Below are 20,643 nucleotides of genomic sequence, written 5' to 3'. Positions count from 1 at the left end.
GTGGTAATGTTTCATAGATGTCCTATATTCTTTTAACTGCCGTGTGTTTTTGCCGCTGCTCTGTCAATTACTTTAGCGAGCCAGCTCGCTGCGGCCTTTGGCCTATATTGGTGAAAAATGAAAACAATTTTGTAAGCTGTGAGGTGGTCAAACATTACTGGAAATGACTGCAAAATAATGTTATTGAGGTTAATAATACTGGAAATTATGTGATTTTTGTTAAAACCAAAACGCAAACGATGAATTAGAACCAAAAACAACTCCACATCTCTAGTTCTTATTTATAGTCTGCTGCTGTACCTGCCCATACTCTTTGTCCACAATCCCAAATCTGCAGGTCCTTACATTCATTCCCTAAAAAAATGGCAACATCCAGGGTTGAACTGGCCCACAGGGATACAGGAGGAATCCCCAGTGTACCCCCACTGCCTGAGGGCCCCTATCACTGCATTCTCCATTGTGCCCTTCATGCAGTGGTAGCGAACCCTAGCACTTCAGCTGCTGTGGGACTACAAATCCCAGTATGCACTGCCAGAGTTTTGCTATTAGGGAATGCTAAAATTGTGGCAGGGCATGCTGGGATATGTAGTCTCAGAGCAGCTGGAGTGCCAAGGTCCATAACCACTGACTAACAATGGTAGCAGCCATGCAAAGAGAAGGGCACTAGAGATTTGAGATGATCCCATAATAGAAATAACTGTGACCCTTTATATCTAGCACAGTATTAAAAGACAGGTCAAATGTGCACCTTAGCAGATAAACTTAGACTTTGTCACCTAATATGATTATCTCATGCCAGTTGGACTATGGATGCTGAGTTTAATCTATCTCAATTTGAGTATATTAAATTGTCCAGATTTGCGCTGCCTACTAAGAGAAATAATACATATGCTGTATGTAAAATCAGATTTTATTATAGGTTGAGTCTCCCATATCCAAATATTCCGAAATACGGAATATTCCAAATACGGAATATTTTTTGCATGACTGAGAAAGTGAAACCTTTGCTTTCTGATGGTTCAATGTACACAAACTTTGTTTAAAGCAGAAATTATTAAAAATATTGTATAAAATAGCCTTGAGGTAGCGTGTATAAGGTGTATATGAAACATAAATTCATTTCATGTATGTAAACAAACTTTTTTGATGCACAAAATTATTAAAAATATTGTATAAAATGACCTTCAGACTGTGTGTATAAGGTGTATATAACATATAAATGCATTATGTGTTTAGATTTGGGTCCCATTCCCAAACTATTTCATTTTTTTATGCACATATTCCAAAATACGGAATATTCCGAAATCCAAAATACCCCTGATCCCAAACATTTTGGATAGGGGAGACTCAACCTGTATTATTAATTTTATCATCATCATCATCATCATCATCATTTGGCACTTGCACCTTCTTATGTCTGGAGAGCCAGGAATGGGAGTGTAGGGGTGGTGAGACATATACCGAGTACAGTAAGGTAGTGTTCACACCAATGCTGCTTTTGCAGACTTGCAGGTACTGTACACACATGCTGTAGAACAAAGCCTGGTGTATTACGAGGAGTACGTATATTTTGCATCTGCTAGGGGGTAGGTGGAAATACTCACTGATGACTTGTCATAAACTAAGGGCTTATGCTACCACTAATAGCACTGCATATGGGTGCTACAGTATTTTTTAGTGTCATTTACACCCATTTTTCCCTTCAGTTAAGAATGTGGAAGTCCACAACTATCTTTGAGTTTTAGGGTTAATCAGGAAAGTGTTCACCTACAGTACACACTAACTATGAAGACAATGGTTATTTATGAAAGGGCAACAAGCACAGTGCAAATGGCCCTTTGTGACCGATGCACTAATTACTTCATACAAAAATGGAGCCTGGGGTGCTAAAGTTTGCATTAGCTTTGGAGAATTCGGGCAAGTTTAACATTTTCTGACTTGTATATTAGAGCTGGTCAGGCTGTAAAATGAATGTTTACGGATACATTTCCTCCCTGCAAAATGAATTACATTTGCAAATAGGTCAGAGCTAATAGAAACAACACATTGGGGGATATTTAATAAAGCTTGGAGAGAGATAAAATTGGAGATAAATATGAATAACCAATCATCTCCTGTCACTTTACAGGCTGTGTTTGAAAAATGACAGTGAGGAGCTGATTGGTTGGTGCTGTTTATCTCTTATTTCCTCCTTAAGCCCTATCATGTTACATAACTTCCAACTGTCATGATTTTGGATTAAATGGTGTCACACTCAGCATTTAAAAGGAATGGAGCACAATAGAGGCCGTCAAGGGCATTGTAAGAATTGGTCATGCCCCTGTGCTACCTCACCATACCCTTTGATGCAAGGGCATACCCTGTGAAGCAGGACGGTACCCTGTGAAGCAGGACGGTACCCTGTGATGCACGGCAATACCCTGTGAATCAGGATGGTACCCTGTGATGCACGGCAATACCCTGTGAAGCAGGACGGTACCCAGTGAAGCACGGCAATACCCTGTGAAGCAGGACGGTACCCTGTGATGCATGGCAATACCCTGTGAAGCAGGACGGTACCCTGTGATGCACGGCAATACCCTGTGAAGCAGGACGGTACCCTGTGATGCATGGCAATACCCTGTGATAAGCAGCTATGTCCCCTTATCGATCAGGAAATATTAAGACCACATGTCAGGAGGTATGCTTTAATGGGTGCATGTTACACCTACCCAGAAGACTGAACTGTTATACTGTAACTGCCACTGAGTGTATGCAGTTTAAAAATACATATGATTCTCTAAATGGTTACTGTAATGAATCAATCCAGCTGGGCAACTGCCAATTGTTATACAACATAACCAATGTGGTAACAAAGGATTTAATATAATTCTCTAAGGCATATGAGCTTCAGCATGATCAATACTGTTATTTGCACTCTTGTCTGTCTGTGAATAATGATGTGTGTGATCTGGTTAGACAATGTGCTAAAGGGAAAAACATCAATAAGCGCATTCACAGAACCTCTGATTTCCAGAATAATGCTGAGTCACAGAGCAACATGAAATACACAAACACACCATGTAATATCTTCCTACCCGCAGGCAACTAAGTATCTCTGAGTGGAACAGAACACTACTAGAAAAATATTTAATGAATTTGCAGTAACTTCTGTATGGACATGCAGATAACAATACTGCCAAAAAGAAAATGTTTTTAAAAAAATGTAGATTACAATCAGAATGCTTATTGTTAACACACTTTATAGCTAATTGTGTTCAGCTGGAAAGGTTCAAACATCTTTTTTTCACTATATTTCTCTGTACGTCAAGCACCTCCTTAACAGATTAGTTACTGGTGACATGGAGCATACAGTACTATAACTTGTTAAATACTTTCCCCTAAATGAATTGTTCGAAATACACCCCTCCCCTCAGTGGCATGAAAGGGACTAGGAGCCTTATTCAGTAAGGATTGCTATTGCGTTTGCATTTGCAGAGAGGAGCAGATGGCTGCAGTCACAGCAGGAGCGGGGATTAAGGTAAGTTTTTTTTTCTTTGTGTGTAAGGCAGCGCTACAGGGGGCACTACTAATAGGGTCATACTACTATGGGGACTACTAAGAGGGGCACAACTACTGGGGACACTTCTAATGGGGGCATACTGCTAGGGGCACTTCTAATGGGAGCATACTACTAGGGACATACTAGGGGCACTACTGCTGGGGGCATACTACTGGGGGAACTACTAGCAGGGGCATACTACTAGGAACACTACTACTGGGGGCATACTACTGGGGGCATACTACTAGGGGCACTGCTACTGAGGAAATACTACTAGGACACTACTACTGGGGGCATACTACTGGGGGGCATACTACTAGGACACTACTAATGGGGGCATACTACTGAGGGTACAGCATAGGGTGTACTACTACTGAGGGGATTGTGTAAGGGACACCACTGCTGGGGGAATTGTGTAAGGGACACTATTGCTGTGGACATTGTATAAGGGTCACTACTAATGTGGACATTGGGTCTCATTCAGACCCGCTCGCAAGCGCCTGAGCGCTCGCAAGCGGGTCGATGTTTGGCTGTGTGCATGCGCAATCCCCGGAGCAAGAGCAAAATTCTCTTCAGCTCCGGGGCTCACTACAAAAGGGGCGGCTGTCGATGTTGATCGACAGCTCGCCCCATTTTGTAGACATGGCGGGGGGTGGTTTCACAAATGGAGGTGTTCCCAAGCGAACGCTTGCCATTTGTGGGCGGCCCCACTGACATCACCAGTGATGTCAGTGGGAGAGCTTCTGGCTCTATTAGAGCCAAAAGCTCTCTGGGGCTTGCGGCAGACGAGATCCAATCACAAGGGTCTCGTCGCAAGCCCCGATGGTCTTGACCATTGTGACCATCATTCTGATCGCTCGTTAAGGCTGTGGGTGGTAACCCATAGCCTAGCGAAAAGCAAGGAGGCCGGATCATTTTTTAGATACGGCCGCCCTCATTCAGAGCGAGCGCCAAAATTTGGCGAGCGGCTCCTAATGAGGTCCTTTGTGTATAAGGGGCACTATTGTGGTTATTGTGTAAAAGGGGCACTACTGTGTGTTGGAACATAAATAAGAGACACTACTTTATGGTGTAATGTGAATCAGGGGCACTATGTGCGGTGTAATGTGAATAAGATTGTGCACCGGTACTCCTTAGGCTAAAGCCCACTGTGTAAACAAGTACTGTGACTCTGCTGGCCGTACCCCACTGGGTGGGTGGGAGGACCCAAGGACCATTCCATCTAGCACTACCTTTAATTTCTGCCACTGCTGTGTGGCAATGTTTCATAAATGTGCTTTAAACTGTAGGGTCTGCGCCGCTGCTCTGTCGCTTCGTAACCAGTCAGCTCAATGCAACCTTTGGCCAATAATGGTAAAAACAATATTATAAGCTGTGAGGTTTCTAAATTGACTGTAAATGACTGGAAATTAATGTTATTGAGGTTAATAATACTGTTGGAAGAAAAAAAAGCTCAATTTATGATGTGATTTTAGCTTTTTTTTGTAAGTTTTTGTAAAAAATCCAAATCCAGATCCAAAGCCAGTCACTGCAGTTTGCAAATCCAATTCCAAATCCAAAACCAGACGACGAATTAGAACCAAATCCAAATCCGGGCAAACATGGTCCGGCGCACATCCCTACTAATTAGTGGATTAAAATAAGAATTGTGGGCCTGATTCTGATTTGGGAGAGAAGCAAAAAAATTCAAAAAGTCCTGCACCTTGTCAAAACCGTGTTGCACAGCAGGTGGAGCACATGTAAAATGTACAGAGAGATTTAGATGTGAGAGGGGTGTGTCCAAACTCAAATGTAAATTGCAGTGTAACAATAAAGCTGTCCAGTATATTTGGGCTACATGCAAAACCAACCAGTATTCACCCTGCATGCAAAGAAAATAAATGTACCCTCCCCTTCCTCCTTAAAGTGCTGCATGGTTTGTCAAGGTGAAATGTTACTTGCTTTTTTTCAATTACTCTCAAGTCATAAGCAGCACTTTTGTGTCTATTCCCAATTGAGAAGGGAGCTACATATTTTTTCTTGCTCTCATGCCAGCACTGTCAGTCATTATGACACTGCAATATGTATTCTTTGTGTGGACATTCGGAATGTCAACATGGTTATAATGTTGACAGACTGTTGACAGTCCATTTTAGTGTTAGGGTTAAAGTAAGGGTTAGGCTGCAGTTAGGTATAGGGTTAGGCTGCAGGTTATGGATAGGGTTAGGGCTACGTGCAACTGAAAATACCAAGGGGTCTATTTACTAAGCAGTGTTAGGAGACAGAGTGAAAAGTGATAAGGGCCAGCCAATCAGCTCCTAACTGCCATCTCACAGGCTGTGTTTGAAAATGACAGCTGGGAGCTGATTGGCTGGCACCTTATCACTTTTCACTCTGTCTCCTAACACTGCTTAGTAAATAGACCCCTATGTCAACATGCCAACTGTCGACATACAAACCGTCGACATGTCAATATCAACATTGTGATTGTTGACATTTTTGCCGACATTCAGATCATATTGACATTCTGGTGTGAATATTCTGAATGTTAACATTTTGTACTATACCTGACACTGCTGGTTCACAGAAGGGCAAGCACAAGCATACAGTATAATAAGTACATGTATTAAGTAGTGGTTGGGTGGGAAAGAAGCACTGCTAATTTGCTATTTGACATGACAGGACCCATATAACCATTTTTTTACATCATGTGGAAAACACCCACACTTAGGGGTTATGAGTCAAATCAAGCCAGGGCACGGGTTTTCCCACCTTGTTCAGATCTCAAAACGAGGCAAAAGGTCATCGTCCCAGAGTCAGATCTTGCGTGTTTTGGATTGTATATTAAACTCCCTCCCTCACGATCGGGCATCATTTCACACTGGAGAATGGAGGGAGAGGGAGTGGGTAGTATAAGAACCCTTTGTTTGTACTAAATATAAAAATGATTAGGAGCACTGAAGGCAGGTGCGCTGTATACTGTGGATTGACTGCAGCACTTTGTGATGTACAAAAACCAATATAGGAGTAGAGTGCATCAATATGTTGTTGTTGGGTACTTCTGAAAAAAAGATTAGGAGCACTGTGTTTAATGGACACTGTAGAGGTACAGTGGCCCCGATTCATCACAGAACGATACTGTGATTGCAACTGCTAAAACAGCATAGAGACGCCCACTACCACTTTCTCACATCCGTAAGACCTCGCAGTCCTGCATATACATCGGTAACATCGGACCCTCATGCAGAATTACAGCAGGTCTGACCTGTCTCAAAAATTGCTACTGCCATCGCAGTGGCTGATTTATGCCTGCCCAGAAAATGGCGTTCAAATGAACAGGCATGCCTGAGTTTCTCCAACAACTCCCCCATCACCAACCCTCAAATGCTGACATCCCGTCACTCACTCTGTGATGGCTTTGTATCTGCATACAAGATCGCAGTGCAATCGCAAGACTGGCCTGAGCACACATACTGCGCTGCATATGCATGCACCATCGGCCGATCTGCATACGAGATTGCAATTGCAATACCTAATGAGTCAGGCCGTTGCAGCACTGTGAGACACAATAAAACACCATAGGAATGGACTGCAGCACTGTAGGGTAGATGTATGACCCACCGTAGTGCTATCAGCGCACATTAGGTGCGCTGATACTGTTTCCCTCATGTATAATTGAGAGGCTGTGTGGTAAATGACAGGGGCGCTATGCAATCATGGCAGCACTTCAACATCTACTAAAGGTGGTCCAGGGGAAATAAAGATTAAGAAAGGGCACCTGAAATCTAAACAATATTTCACAATGTTAAAGAAAACATCACCCACAGCTTTGCGAGCAGGCTGGAGGAGGTAAACAAAAAACACCCTGATTCAGAGCGAGCGCTCGACAGCAGCAAGTGGCTTTGAATCAGGCCCATAGTCAGGGATCTTCTTCTAATGCAACACCTTTTCACTCTAAAGGCCCCCATACACGGTGCGATATAACAGCCGATTAAACTGATTTGCATGATATTGCTGCTATATCAAACCATGTATGGGCATGATATCGGCCTAGTGTGCTTTCCCGTGGGTGGGGGAAGGGGGTGCCGGCATATCAGGCGGTCGGCCTCCCGATCGCTTTGCGTGTGGGGACCACCCAATACGTCGGCTGTCGGATCCCAAGTCGCATCACAAGGTGCATATTGCAAGGTGCATTTCACATATTGCAAGTCTTCATGTGTCACCTTTGAAACAGGCAAATCAGATCACCAAAACAAAACTAAGGCTGAAGAAAAAAATGTTCACAAACTTCACAAATCCCTGAGGAGAGTCAGTGGCAGCAGTTTTTGTCCTTGATAAAAAGAAGGCCATTGTCATGCCTGGGCAAAAGAACAAATAAATCCACCTCTTTTGTGTGGAATTACTTTTACTCAATTCTGACATTTGTCAAGCCATTTGTACCATTTTTGAAGCCAAAGTAAGTAGAGGTAGGGATGTTAACCATCTTGGAATCTCCACCCTGTTATGTCATTTGCAGCAAGTTCATGCAATGTTTTTTGAAAAATCTGAAAAATCTGGTAAAACAATAACAAACAGTCCAGCATGTTAGTTTCCAGCTGTATCCCAGCTCAGGCAATCTCCACCGCCACCACCTGCATCATCAATCTCTTTAATGATCAGAGGTAGTCCTCTTGCATCCAATTTGACTCCTCCCCTATCCAGGATACCCCAGAATAATCCTTGCATGCTAGGGCTGCTGCTGGGGGTGAATCTTCATCCAAGAAGACGAGTTTCAAACAACAACTGACTGTGAAACAAGCCTTTGCAAGAGGAAGCAAGTATGAAAGTTGCCATGCAGTTGCACATATGTGTCCAATATCCACCATCAATGTATGTGGTTTAAAGCAGTTAATTGAAGTCCCTGTGTCCATGCTACCAAATTCCACCTCAAATATAATTTAAAAAAACAGCACTTCCTCATCTGTATAGGGACATTAAAAAAAACTAGTTCTTGGTCTAGAAAATGCCATAATGCCAACTATCCACTTAACCACAGATATGTGCACATGTGGCACTAGTCAAACAAAACATTGTGACTGCCCTCTGGGTGGGTGTATCACCTACAGCAACAGTAGCATCTAACACACAATGCCAGCTCATTCACAAGCAGGCTAGTCTCTTTATCACCTGCTTCACTAAGAGGTATACCAGTGTCAACCTGTTAGAAAAACTCAGATGTCATAGCAAAACAGCTTACCCCTCCAGGACTCTTCTTAGGATTTGTCATTTCCAATCACGCATGTAACATTGTGAGAGCATTATAATTGGGTGAAATTGAACATGACCCATGTTTTTTCCACACAATAAACTCGGTGGCTCAATTTTTTTTTTAATGAAAGAGGCATGCAGGAGATGCTGTCTTTGGCTCGAAAAATTTCTGGACATTTTTGGCATTCAGCAACTGCATGTAGAAGATTGCAGCAGCTGTAAGAACAGTTCAAATTGCCATACATCAACAGAAGCATGAGGTAGTGACTAGTTTGAATTCCATCCTCTATATGCTTCAGCGAATGGAGGAACAGCTCCAAGCCATCCATACCTACACATCAAGCCATAACCTAGGGAAAGGAGTGGGAATGTACATTAGTCCAGCACATTGGAGAATACTCTCTGTTTTATGAAAGCTACTGAAACTATTTGAACTAGTAACTAATTAAGTGAATTCAGACACTTCCAGCTAGAGTCAGACGATTCCCTTAATAAAACTACTGTGAAAGCAGCTAGACAAACTGAAGGATGAGATGAAACAAAATGATTCCGCTAAGTATGCTTGGCTATATTAACAACAAAATTGTATATTTATATGAGCTTTCTCTTAACAGTTGCTGCAAAACTGATCTCTCAAGGCCACATTTCATGTTCTTAATTAATCAATCAAACAATCAACCAACCAATGCTTTACCTGCCTTCCACTACATACTCCACCTCCATTTCCATGTACTGTCCTTAGGCCTCTGAGAAGGTTCCCCCAATACTCAGACTCTCTGGTACACCTCATTAATGTACTACAGGGTTTGTTACCCAATTAATAAGGATGGAGGGGGGTAGTATGGATAGTTTCTCTTGCAACCCTTATTAGGAATCCACAACAACATTGTATTCTTTTATGACCTTTTTTCTTCTTTGTTGCGGGAAAACAGATCTTGTAAGGACATGTCTCAATTAAATTTTCTTAATTAATCAATCAACCAATGCTTTACCTGCCTTCCACTATATACTCCGCCTTCATTTCCTTGTGCTGCCCTCGGGCCAAAACCAAAACGCGGGGTTCATGCACATGCACATGTTCGAGCATGTGCACTGATGCTTTATGGTGAATTCACTAACTGTAACAGTAACAAACACCTGACAACCTCCATAGTGCCCAATGGTAACAGTGAAATGGTTAATGTAAATATTGCTCAGCTCATCTATTATTATATTGATGCTTTAGTTATTCTTAGGAAAATTCTATTTTTTATTATGGAATAAGTTAAATAAAGCTTGCTGACAATTCACTTCCTCCTAAAAAACTTGTGTACCAGATATTCCCAAAATACATCTTCTAATGTGTCCATTTACTTTTAGCTGACATTAAGCCATGGCATTTTTACAAGCTTTTCTAGTAATGCAAACTCTGCTTTACTTGATTGAACCTTTTTATATTCCTTATGTTGTAATGATTATTGAGGAATATTACTGCAAAAGCATAAGTTCCGAATGGAAATGTAATAGGTTGCAGTTTTAGCTGTTTAACCTAAAATGTAATTATTTCTAGTCTGTGCATAAAACAAAGCATTCATTATTCCAAGCTAATGCTATTTGCCTTCTACAGAAAGTAAGAGGTAATTTAAAGGCTAGGCACACAATACAGACAACGGGCTGGATTATATTACAAAAGATACATTTATCTCAATATCTTTCTGTTTTATTATTAGATTTCACTTAGATTATTCAGATATTTCTTTGAGATAAATAAGTAAAATATATATTATACTATACAGTAATACACATCATTACAGTGATGATTATCTAAATGATAGATGTACAGAATTGGCTCAAACACCTATTTAGTTACTTACTGTCTTAAATTAAGAAATTAATACATGGTCCATTAGCTGTGTATAAATATAATTTATCCAGCTGCGAGGAAAATGTATAAAGTGTTTTGTGCAGCAGCTTAAGAGACACAGTTTTTTGTATCGGCAAAGAAGGAAAAAAAAAGAAGAAAAAAAAAGTTGAATAGTATCTGAATATCTATTAAAATTACAGCTTATCTTATGCTTCTCCAAAATGGGTGTCACTGTTCACCCTGTAACTAAAGAAAAGCAACAAATATAATTAAAGAGCTCATACAACTATTACCAGTGTTATACCAATAAAAATATATTTTTTAATTAAGAGTCTAATAAACACAGAAACAATTTAACCTAATAAAACTTATCACAGAAAAAAATCTGCTACTCATTTCTCAGCATATGTCTGTCCGTGATTTCTCTGCAAAAAGAAATATTAACGCACTATATTGCAACTCTGTTTAAGTTGAAATGCAGTGAAATAAATAAGACATTGTGAATATACTATTTAGGTCAATTAAGTAATATGGTGTTGATATCTACTTTAACTACACCAAGGAACATGCAGCTGATTTGCTGCTTATAATTGTCACCAGGGACCTCTCTGAGGACCAGTAGCTAGATATTGTTTTTATAACCACGGGTTGTATTGGGAATTAATAGACTGAAACCAGATCTGATCACCTTGATAAGGGACATTTTCATTGTTTTGGAATATATAGCAATATGATTTATATTTTCTCAGTCAATTGGTCCACACAAGAGACTGCCAAGCTTCAAGTTATTCACTGCTTATTGTTGCAGCTTTTTGTCATTTTTTGTGACAGGTTTTATTAGTTTAGATGGGTTGTGTTATTATTGGTCTGTCTTAATTAATACATATTTTAATTTTGTATAATATGGGCAGTATTTGGCTCTCCAGCTATTGTGTATCTAAAAATATTACCTATTTTCCATTGTAATCCATGAAAAATCCTAAACTTTCTGCTGGAAGGTGTTTAAATGGCCCAGGGTAGAAGTTGATGATGATGACTGATAGATCCATGGTTTGGATGCATCTATACCATAATTTAAGTTTGAATGTATCTTAAAATATGTGCAACTCACAATACAGAGAAAAGTTGATTATTATGACTTCTGTATTTTTTTCCAGATATACCTTTAATATTGGTTTAAGGCTGCATATACCATAAGATATGTACACAATGAAAAATTTATTTGTTCAAGACAGGGCTCGACAATTTCTTGTAAAATCTAGGAGCCAGCTTAAAAGATTAGGAACCAGACCACTGTCCACTACCAAAATATATGAAAACTTGTATAGACCACCACACATGCCCCTTCAGTGCCCCTCAACCTCCTCACATGCCAGCATGCCTGCACCAATTCATATTATGCCACACACTATGCCCTAAATTTATATTGTGCCACACACAGTTGTAAATTCATAACATGCCACACACTGTCACAAATCACTGAAGCCTATTCACAATACTACACACAGCACAGACCTGTTCCATGAATTAATAAAGTGCCCCCAGCTAGAGGAGCACTAGCAATGGTTTATCTATCAGTCACTGGCTAGCTACAGGGGTAGGCAACATAAGACTTGCTAGCTGCTGTGGAACTACGCAAACCAGCATGCCGTGCAACAATTTGGCTGCTAGGGCATGCTGGGAAGTGTAGTTCCATGTCAGATGGAATGCGACAGGTTCCCTACCACTGGTCTAGCACATCATGGAGATTACACTTTGAGTTAGCTGGATGACAGGTCTCAGTACAAAGGTGGGGGTGGCAGATAGTCCATGTAACCCCCTCCTCCAGATTGAGGCCAGGCTTCTTCATACACAATACTGCAAGACAGAGGGGCATATTGGTGAATAGCATGTATACTGCTGAGGGGGGCAGTTTTTGATGAGTGACGTATATACAGTGGGGGCAGTTATTGGCAAGTGATATATATACCCAATAAAATAATGGGGGCATATATATGGGGGGGCAGTTATTTGTGAGTGGCGTATATACAGTTATTGGCGAGTGATATATATACCTAATAAAAGAATGCCGCCCCACCCTTCAGCAACCTGCAACACAACTCACCCAGCTGCCAATCTGCAGTGGAACTAATGGCAGGTTCCTCCACCACCACCATAGGGACTTTCCCCTTATAGTCAATGCACCAGACTGGGGAAGCCTGTAGTCTACAAGTCTACCATGCACTGTAAGAGCCCCAGGACGGGGTTACAGGCCAATCTACTCTACGATGTGGTAGCTAGGAAGCGGTATCAGACAGCGAACCCTGGCCTCTTACCTTCAAACTCATCCCTGTTGGACCAAGTCTCTCTGTCAAAGTTAACTCTGCAGGTGTGAGGCTGGGGAGCCGCAGTGGCCGGGTCTCCTTCAGGATGGTGAAGTAGTGCACCCTGCCCGACAAACTCCTCCAGGTCCTGAGGCCTCTGACAGAGGCAGGCCCACCAAGAGCCTCGCCAGGCCCCAATAAAAAAAGAGGGCATGATCTAATTGCGGGAGGCATGGCCACGTCTCCTTAGGTTAAAAAAAAAGGTTTTGCAGCAATGCGCTGGTGAGGGGGGCACAGTGAGTCCTCTCAGCCCGGCGCATAAACAGTGGAGGGTGCTATCATCTTGATTGCTCCCCCCACAGGCATAGGAGACCGCTCTGGCTGCCTCTTAGCAGCTGCAAGCAGTCTCCCAGTGCAACCCAGCACACAGCAGCATGTGCTGGGCTGCTGTCATGTAAGAGGGTGGGGAGCAGTGCTGGACCGGGCCCCTCCAGCAAGCCCGGGCCCAGGTGATTAGTACCCACTCCCCCCCTCAGCGCCCTTGGTCAGAGGACCTCGACCATGTAGCCTTGCAGCAATGTCATCAGGCTGGGCGGAATCTTGATACTCCTCTGCGGGTCTCTGTCCCCTCTGGCTGGCACTCACAGCACGGTTATGTGACCCGGGAGAGAGTTATTAGTTTGTCCTTTGATTCCCCCTCTACATGTTGCAGCCACTGCGGGGAAGCAGAGGTGGCTCCGGCTTCTCCAGCACCTCACACAGTCACATGCTGGTAGCACATGGAGCCACACTGATTGAATGTGGTTAGTACGCACTACAACCTACCTATTTGTTCTTTTGTAGTGTACCTGGCTTTAATAAAACCTAATCGACAGGACTAGAATCTTGGTCACCATGGCGACCCGGCCCCCGGGATTTGTCGAGCCCTGGTTCAAGAGCATATTTTTACATTTATTAATTTAGAGTAAGGAGTAGAACCATCTGTAAGGATACATTTTACACCTTGTCAAAACTGTGCCGCACTGCAGGGAGTGGTTGAAATTTTAGCACAACTCTAAATTGCTAAAAATAATGCTGCTTGTTATTTATGGGCTGCAAGGAAAAACAGGCAAATTAACTATATATGTAGAAAATGGATTGACTGGAAGGCGACTAGGTTGCTAAAATGTGCTCATATCATGGCTGTTAACCAATTAATACATATACATACCCATGATTCAATTCATAGAAATAAAGTGCTCGTGCATATAGATGTGTAAATTAATAATAAACAATTTATTGAGAGACACAATTCATAAAAAGGGGAGGGGAGGGGCTATGGGGATGAGGAAATGGGGAATACACAAGATAAACCAATAAAACAGAGTAAAAGCGAATCAGGATAAAAAATATTTAATGCCATTTAAAAAAGGAAACATTCCTTTCTAAAAATTGTAAATAATTTAGCAGCTTATATGAGAGGAGTAAGTGGAGATGAATTGTTTCATATGTCTGGGAGTGACCAGACCTTGCCTCTTGGACATATGAAATGACTGACACCGGGATGTGAGCGTCATCAATGCCAGCCTTACATGCCAGGTGGCATCATGTGCACAGTGATGCTCCGGCCATGCTGATGAAGTCATCCACCCAGGACAGGCAGGATGGGCGAACACAGCACTTCACCTCACGAACGCAGTCCTATAAAGGTATGTACGTTGCATTTCCTCTGTGTTCTTGATAAAAGTCTTCATTGACTGAAACGTTGACTCCACCACACCACTTTGTACTGAAGCCCTGATTCAGAGCCGGACGCTCTGACAGAGCACTCGCTCTGAATCAGGGCTTTTTTTTTTTGTGTGGCCTCCTGGCCACTTGCATAGCTGTGGGTGACCACACACAGCTACAGCGAGCGGTCAGGTTGATGGTTGTGATGGTCAAGACCATCGCGACCATCACGCTTGCGACGAGTCCCTTGTGGTAGGATCTCGTGGCCGCAAGCCCCAGAGAGATTTCGGCTCTAACAGAGCTGGAATCTCTCCACTGACATCACTCATGATGTCAGTGGGGCCACCCCCAAACAGCAGGTGTTCACATGGGAACACCTCAGTTTGGGCAGCCACCCCACCAGCCCACCCACCAAAGAGGGCGAGCTGTCACTCAACATCGACAGCTCTCCCCCTTTGGTGCGAGACCCGGAGCGACGGATTGCCCATTGCTAGCCAGGTCTCGCGCATGCGCGCAACGGAGCCGGCTCCGTCATGCGCATGCGCTGTGGGCCACCATCGACCCGGTTGCGAGCACTCAGCGCTTGCGACCGGGTCTGAATCAGGCCCTGAGTCTACTTTTGGAAGTCACTCGAGTGCCCCTGTTCTTTTTAATATATATATATATATATATACACTGTATATAGGTATAGATATGCAGAGAAGAAATAACAGGGCACTCGCCAGCTATTTTGCACATAAAAACAAATCAGTGTTGTTTTATTTCTTACGTTAATCAACAATCCATTGTCTCAAACATTTTCGGCCCCTACGAGACCATCATCAGGAGACACAGCAATGTAAACAGAGCTCAATATACACCTCACCAAACCCAGCAACAAGTAGGACCATGCGCCCCTGGCCATCTATATACCCATGCCACTAAAATGGTGCCAAAATGCCACTACCATTTGTGACCTCACTTACTGGGCGGATCCTCATAGGTCACACATACAGTTACATATGGGTGACAGCTTGTTTGAGCTGAATAAATCCAATCTTAAAGTGCATGTGCAAAGAAAAGCACAGTACTTAGTACTTAAAAAAAGACTGTACTTAGAAGCTCATTCAAACCCTCTTGCTAAATGCATTCGCTCGCAGCCTGCGTATGCAAATCCAGTGTACGCTCAGCAAGGCAGGGCACTATATGTATGCAGAGGCCCACTTGCGCATGTCATCTCCTGGAAGTGCATGAAAACATTGGTACATCGAGCACCATCAGATGCGATTGGAGCGCTTGAGGTTAACTATACCCTGCTGCAAGCGCTGCGATCACTTCAGTGTGAAATCCCTCCAAGTGACGTGTACTATGATGCTGCCTTTTAATTAGGTATGCCTCTGAAATGGCATTGTAACACACAGGCACGCCTGCGTTTGCATGTCCACTCCCCTGTTTCTAGTGGACTGCGCCTGTCACCAGCCGCAAACGGCCTCTCCTGTTACTCATTCAGATGGATTGTCTATGCTGGGTGAGCAAACGCTTCCCAATCTTTTGCAGTGGTTCGTGCACGTGCATTGCGATGCATATGCATGCGCAGATTGCAAATATAGGCCAGCTATAAGCGTTCGCATCATAGCGAGAGGTTCTGAATGAGTTCCTTAGTCTTAAATAAACATGTGCCACAGCATGTATTTCATATATGAAAAAATGTGAATGTAAACAGTATGTAACACCAAATATGTTTTCTCTAAAAATACTCCACTGCAAAGATGGCAACTTCAGAGACCCATAAAAATAGAATTAAAGAAGTCAAATTTACAAAAAGTTGATTAACCCCAGCGAGTCTTTAAGACCCCTGGGACGCAGAGTGTCCAAGCAAAAAATCCAACATGATTCTAATTGCAATAGTTTCTTTGCTCTATTACCCCCCACTCCCCACAAGGATTCAGGCACATTATCAGTAAATCTAGGGATCCTTGGAGGTAAGTGTATATATATATATATATATATATATATGTCACTGTGTGGTTATATCACTTTTTTCTGTCCTGAAGAAATGGAGCATGGTTCCAAAACATTGACAAAGTAAAGTACACGTTTGGTTTCACCACTACTACAGTCTCGGAGTGCCGCCTGTTTTGAATGTATCTACACTTGGAGTGCTGTCCCATTAGGGAGGCACCAGAGCAATGAACCTCCGGGGACCGAAGTGACAGAGTTTTTTGGATGCAATATAATATCTATAGATATATATATATATATTATATAGATAGATAGATAGATAGATAGATAGATAGGCACTCATTCTAATTAGTTCCACTGCCTAGGTGTCCTCTGTACACCACATAATATAGTCTTCCAATGGCGCAGACACTTATATCAACATCTAAAAAGTCTTAACATAATATGTTTAACCTTCATGAGGGGTGAATTCCCATAGTTCTTTGATTCTGGACTTAATTCCTCCTTTATTGGTATGGTCACTTTTCAAACGTACACTGACTCCACCGTATTTTCCCCAAAATACTGCATAGTATCTCAAAGTAAAATAAAGATGGTGCATAGTGCAATATTGTCACATGTACAAAATCAGGTTTATTTTAAAGTTACACTCACATTTAAAATAATTAAAAGGCATATAGCAACATAATGTGCATCAGGGTTAAAAATCGCCTTGACTCCTTTCAGTTACCCTTCTAGATGGATAGTGGGATGGATAGCCTTGACTCCTTTCAGTTTCCCTCCCAGAGGTCCAGAATTCTCTAAAACCTCCTGGGTAATAAGGTCATGACAGCGTTAATCACAAGTAATAATGATCACCAGCTTAAAGCTTTTAGTACAACAGTCCTTCATCAGAAGCATGATGATCAAATGAACAATCCCAGATACTTATACCCACACTAATTAGCTAATCACTCCCTGATGTCCCGCTCAATTCCCTCCACCTCTGGCTGAACATCCTAACCGGAAGTGATGTCATCGCAGAAGTGCGGAACCAGAAATGTTGTCATCGTGGAGACCCAGAACCGAAAGTTAGCTATGCATTCCAGCTTCCGTTCCACTGCTGCTGAAACTGGAAGTGAGGCCCGGCTGAAACAGGAAGTCATCATTGTATATCAAATCACAGTCCATCAATAATAAACGTCCAGAGGGAAACACATAGCCAGATACTAACTTTCCTTTCTTAATAGTACCAGTAAATAGTCCACATTTATGATACTTAGTCAATAAATGCAAAAAAAAAAAATAGAAACACCAATAAGAAGTATAGAATAAATAAAATACTTAAATACTTAAAATACAATAAAATCTATAAAAAGTATTAAATAGACATACTACACTACAAAAGCCACTTAATTTCAAACTCATGATTCAGGCCATTGGCGACTAAAGTATTTAGTTTATGAATCCATTTCATTTTTGTGTTAGAGAGTCTAATCTCAAGATCCCTATTTTTCCATGTCGAATGGACTATTTGAATCCCCCAAAAGGCTTTTATACAAAAAGGATTATATTTGTGCATATGTTTAAGGTGCATGGAGACAGAGTGGGTTTTTGAGGGTAAACACAACATTTTTAGAATGTCAAGTGATGAAATCCTTTATTTAATAATCTACTCCATCTACCTGAAACTCTTTTATTTTACCTTGACTCTTAACAATACAACACATTGTACACAGGCCACACCTATGAAACCCATGACTTTTAATACTAGTCCTATTTTTCTCCTCAATTGCGCTGTGAACCAGTTGATCTTTTACATGTGTTGTCCTTTTATATATGAAAGAAGGTTTCTCTGGTATGCACTTTCCAATTATTGGATCTTGTTTAAGAAGTCTCCAATGTTTTTTAATTACTGATTCAATGTCCTAATATTAGGAGTTGAATTTACAAATAAAAGACCATTAATGATCCTTAGCAACCTTTTCTCTTTTCCCTTCAAGTAATGTTTTCCTGTCTATTTCTTTCACTTTCTCTTGGGCTATTTTAATACTACCAATATTATATTCCTTATCCAAAAATAGATTGCCCATTTCAATTAATTGTTTATTGCACATCTCCTCCTCAGTACAGTTTCTCTTCACACATAACAATTGCCCATACGGGACTCCATCTAACCAATTTTTGTGGTGTAGACTATTTATCTCGATATAACTATTCAAGTCTGTACTTTTCCTATTACTTTTTGTGTGCAAATTATAATTTTTATTCTAAAGAGAGAAGTCAAGAAAAGTGATTTCTTGTCTATTGATAAAAAATGTAAATTTTATATTAAAATCATTAAAATTCAAAGATTTACAAAAAGAGTGAAGTTCTTCCTCAAAACCTCTCCATATGAACAGGACATCATCAATAAAGCATTTCCAGAGCACCTGGTTCATCCACAGCTGATCATCATGCCATTTCTCGCTATCTTTCCTGTATGCCATATAGAGATTGGCATAGCTGAGGGTGAACCTGGTGCCCATAGCTGTTCCAACATGTGGTATAAAATAATTACCATTAAAATAAAAATAATTATTAGCTAAAATAAATGGGATGTTTTTTAAAATAAACTCTCTGGTCTCATTAGAGAGGTCAGATTTATCTAAAAAATTGGATACAGCTTTTTATTTTGGTATTAATTATAGTATACAAAGTAGATACATACATACAAATTGTCTTGCCAGTCATCTATACTTAAAATATTAAGAACATCACCAGTGTCCTTAACAAAAGCCTTTATATGTCTTACTAAAGGTTGGAAAGTCTATAACCACAAATAAATTTGAAGTCACACTATTAGTTCATTTTATTATATGTCTGCCTGGAGGTCCTTATGAATCTTAGGCAGGGCATATATAGTTGGGACAGAGGGGTGTTTAATATTAATAAATTCAGATTAGGATTCACTTAAGGCCCCACCTTGTAATGCTTCTTCCATTAACTCTTGTAACGCTTTTATAATTCTAGTGGTAGGACCATTCTTCAATATTTTTATAAGTTTCACCACTCTCTAATTGTTTCATTATTTCTGCCATATAATTAGTTTTATCCATAAGGACCACCCCTCCACCCATATATGCAGGCTTGATTATCAGCTCATTATCTTCTCTCAAAGATTTCAAAGCTGAGAATTCTTTTTTAGTGAGGTTACATTTATTATTTTTTTTCTTTTTTAGAATTTGTCCCACCTCTCCATTTACCATCCTACTAAAACATTCAATGAAACTACCTTTTTTATGTATCAGGTAGAACTTTGATTTGTGTTTAAATGATGAGTGGTAATGACCTCCCGTATCATCTTGCCCTCCATCCTCCTCTTTGCTTACTGTCAGTTTTCGGATATACTTATTTAAATCTATAAAAAATCATATGGATCTATTTGACTGGTAGGTGCAAATTTTAATTCTTTCTTTAGAACCATTTCTTCAACCTTACTTAGATGTCTACTACTTAGATTCAATAATTTAGTAGTTTCTGCTTCTCCTGTATTTTTACTAGGATTGAGAATATCAGACTTTCGTTTATTACTATTTTTTCCGAGCCTTTTCCTATCTCTCTTACCCCTTTTTCTTTTTCGGGTTCTTTGTTTTTTACCTATATAATCTAAAACCTCTTTCTGGTTTTGTGTACCAAGTCCAAAAAAGGTTTCATCATACTCTCCTCAAATGTAAAAAAAAATTCTGCTTACTGGTATTTCCCAATTATCTCTATGAATATAATCCCTTTGCCATATCTTGGGTATGAATAACCATAGTTAAAATTATAAGGGGGTCTTTCTGCATTACCACGTTTTCTTTCCACTCTTGTCCACATTGTCTTTATTCTTCTTTATTTCATTTTTTCTCTTATATTCTTATATACATTTGATATAGAATATTTCTAGTTACATTTTCTTTATATAATAAATAAAAACAGTTCTGAAGCAATACTAATAAAATAAATTAAACATCATTTAGTCTCTTAAATATGACATGTCTAGACAGCTAGTATTGACAATAAAAAACATATAAATAAAACTGGTATTCAGGTAAATTAATGCGACCTTGACACTGGGAAGA

At 40.7% G+C, this 20,643-nt stretch overlaps 1 long non-coding RNA gene across 1 annotated transcript in view; it reads left to right on the top strand.

Annotated features, from left to right (window-relative positions):
- Positions 1–3,341: 3,341 nt before the first annotated feature.
- LOC148538922 (uncharacterized) overlaps positions 3,342–20,643 on the top strand; it is a 95,487-nt gene continuing 78,185 nt past the window's right edge. Inside the window, exon 1 of the long non-coding RNA XR_015871254.1 lies at positions 3,342–3,520. This is a non-coding gene — a long non-coding RNA (uncharacterized LOC148538922). The remainder of the gene's footprint in view (positions 3,521–20,643) is intronic.

The sequence above is a fragment of the Taudactylus pleione genome, unplaced genomic scaffold (assembly GCF_031769625.1).
Source record: "Taudactylus pleione unplaced genomic scaffold, aTauple2 ptg000032l, whole genome shotgun sequence".
Taxonomy (NCBI): Eukaryota; Metazoa; Chordata; class Amphibia; order Anura; family Myobatrachidae; genus Taudactylus; species Taudactylus pleione.
This window is presented reverse-complemented; position numbering and strand designations above follow the sequence as displayed.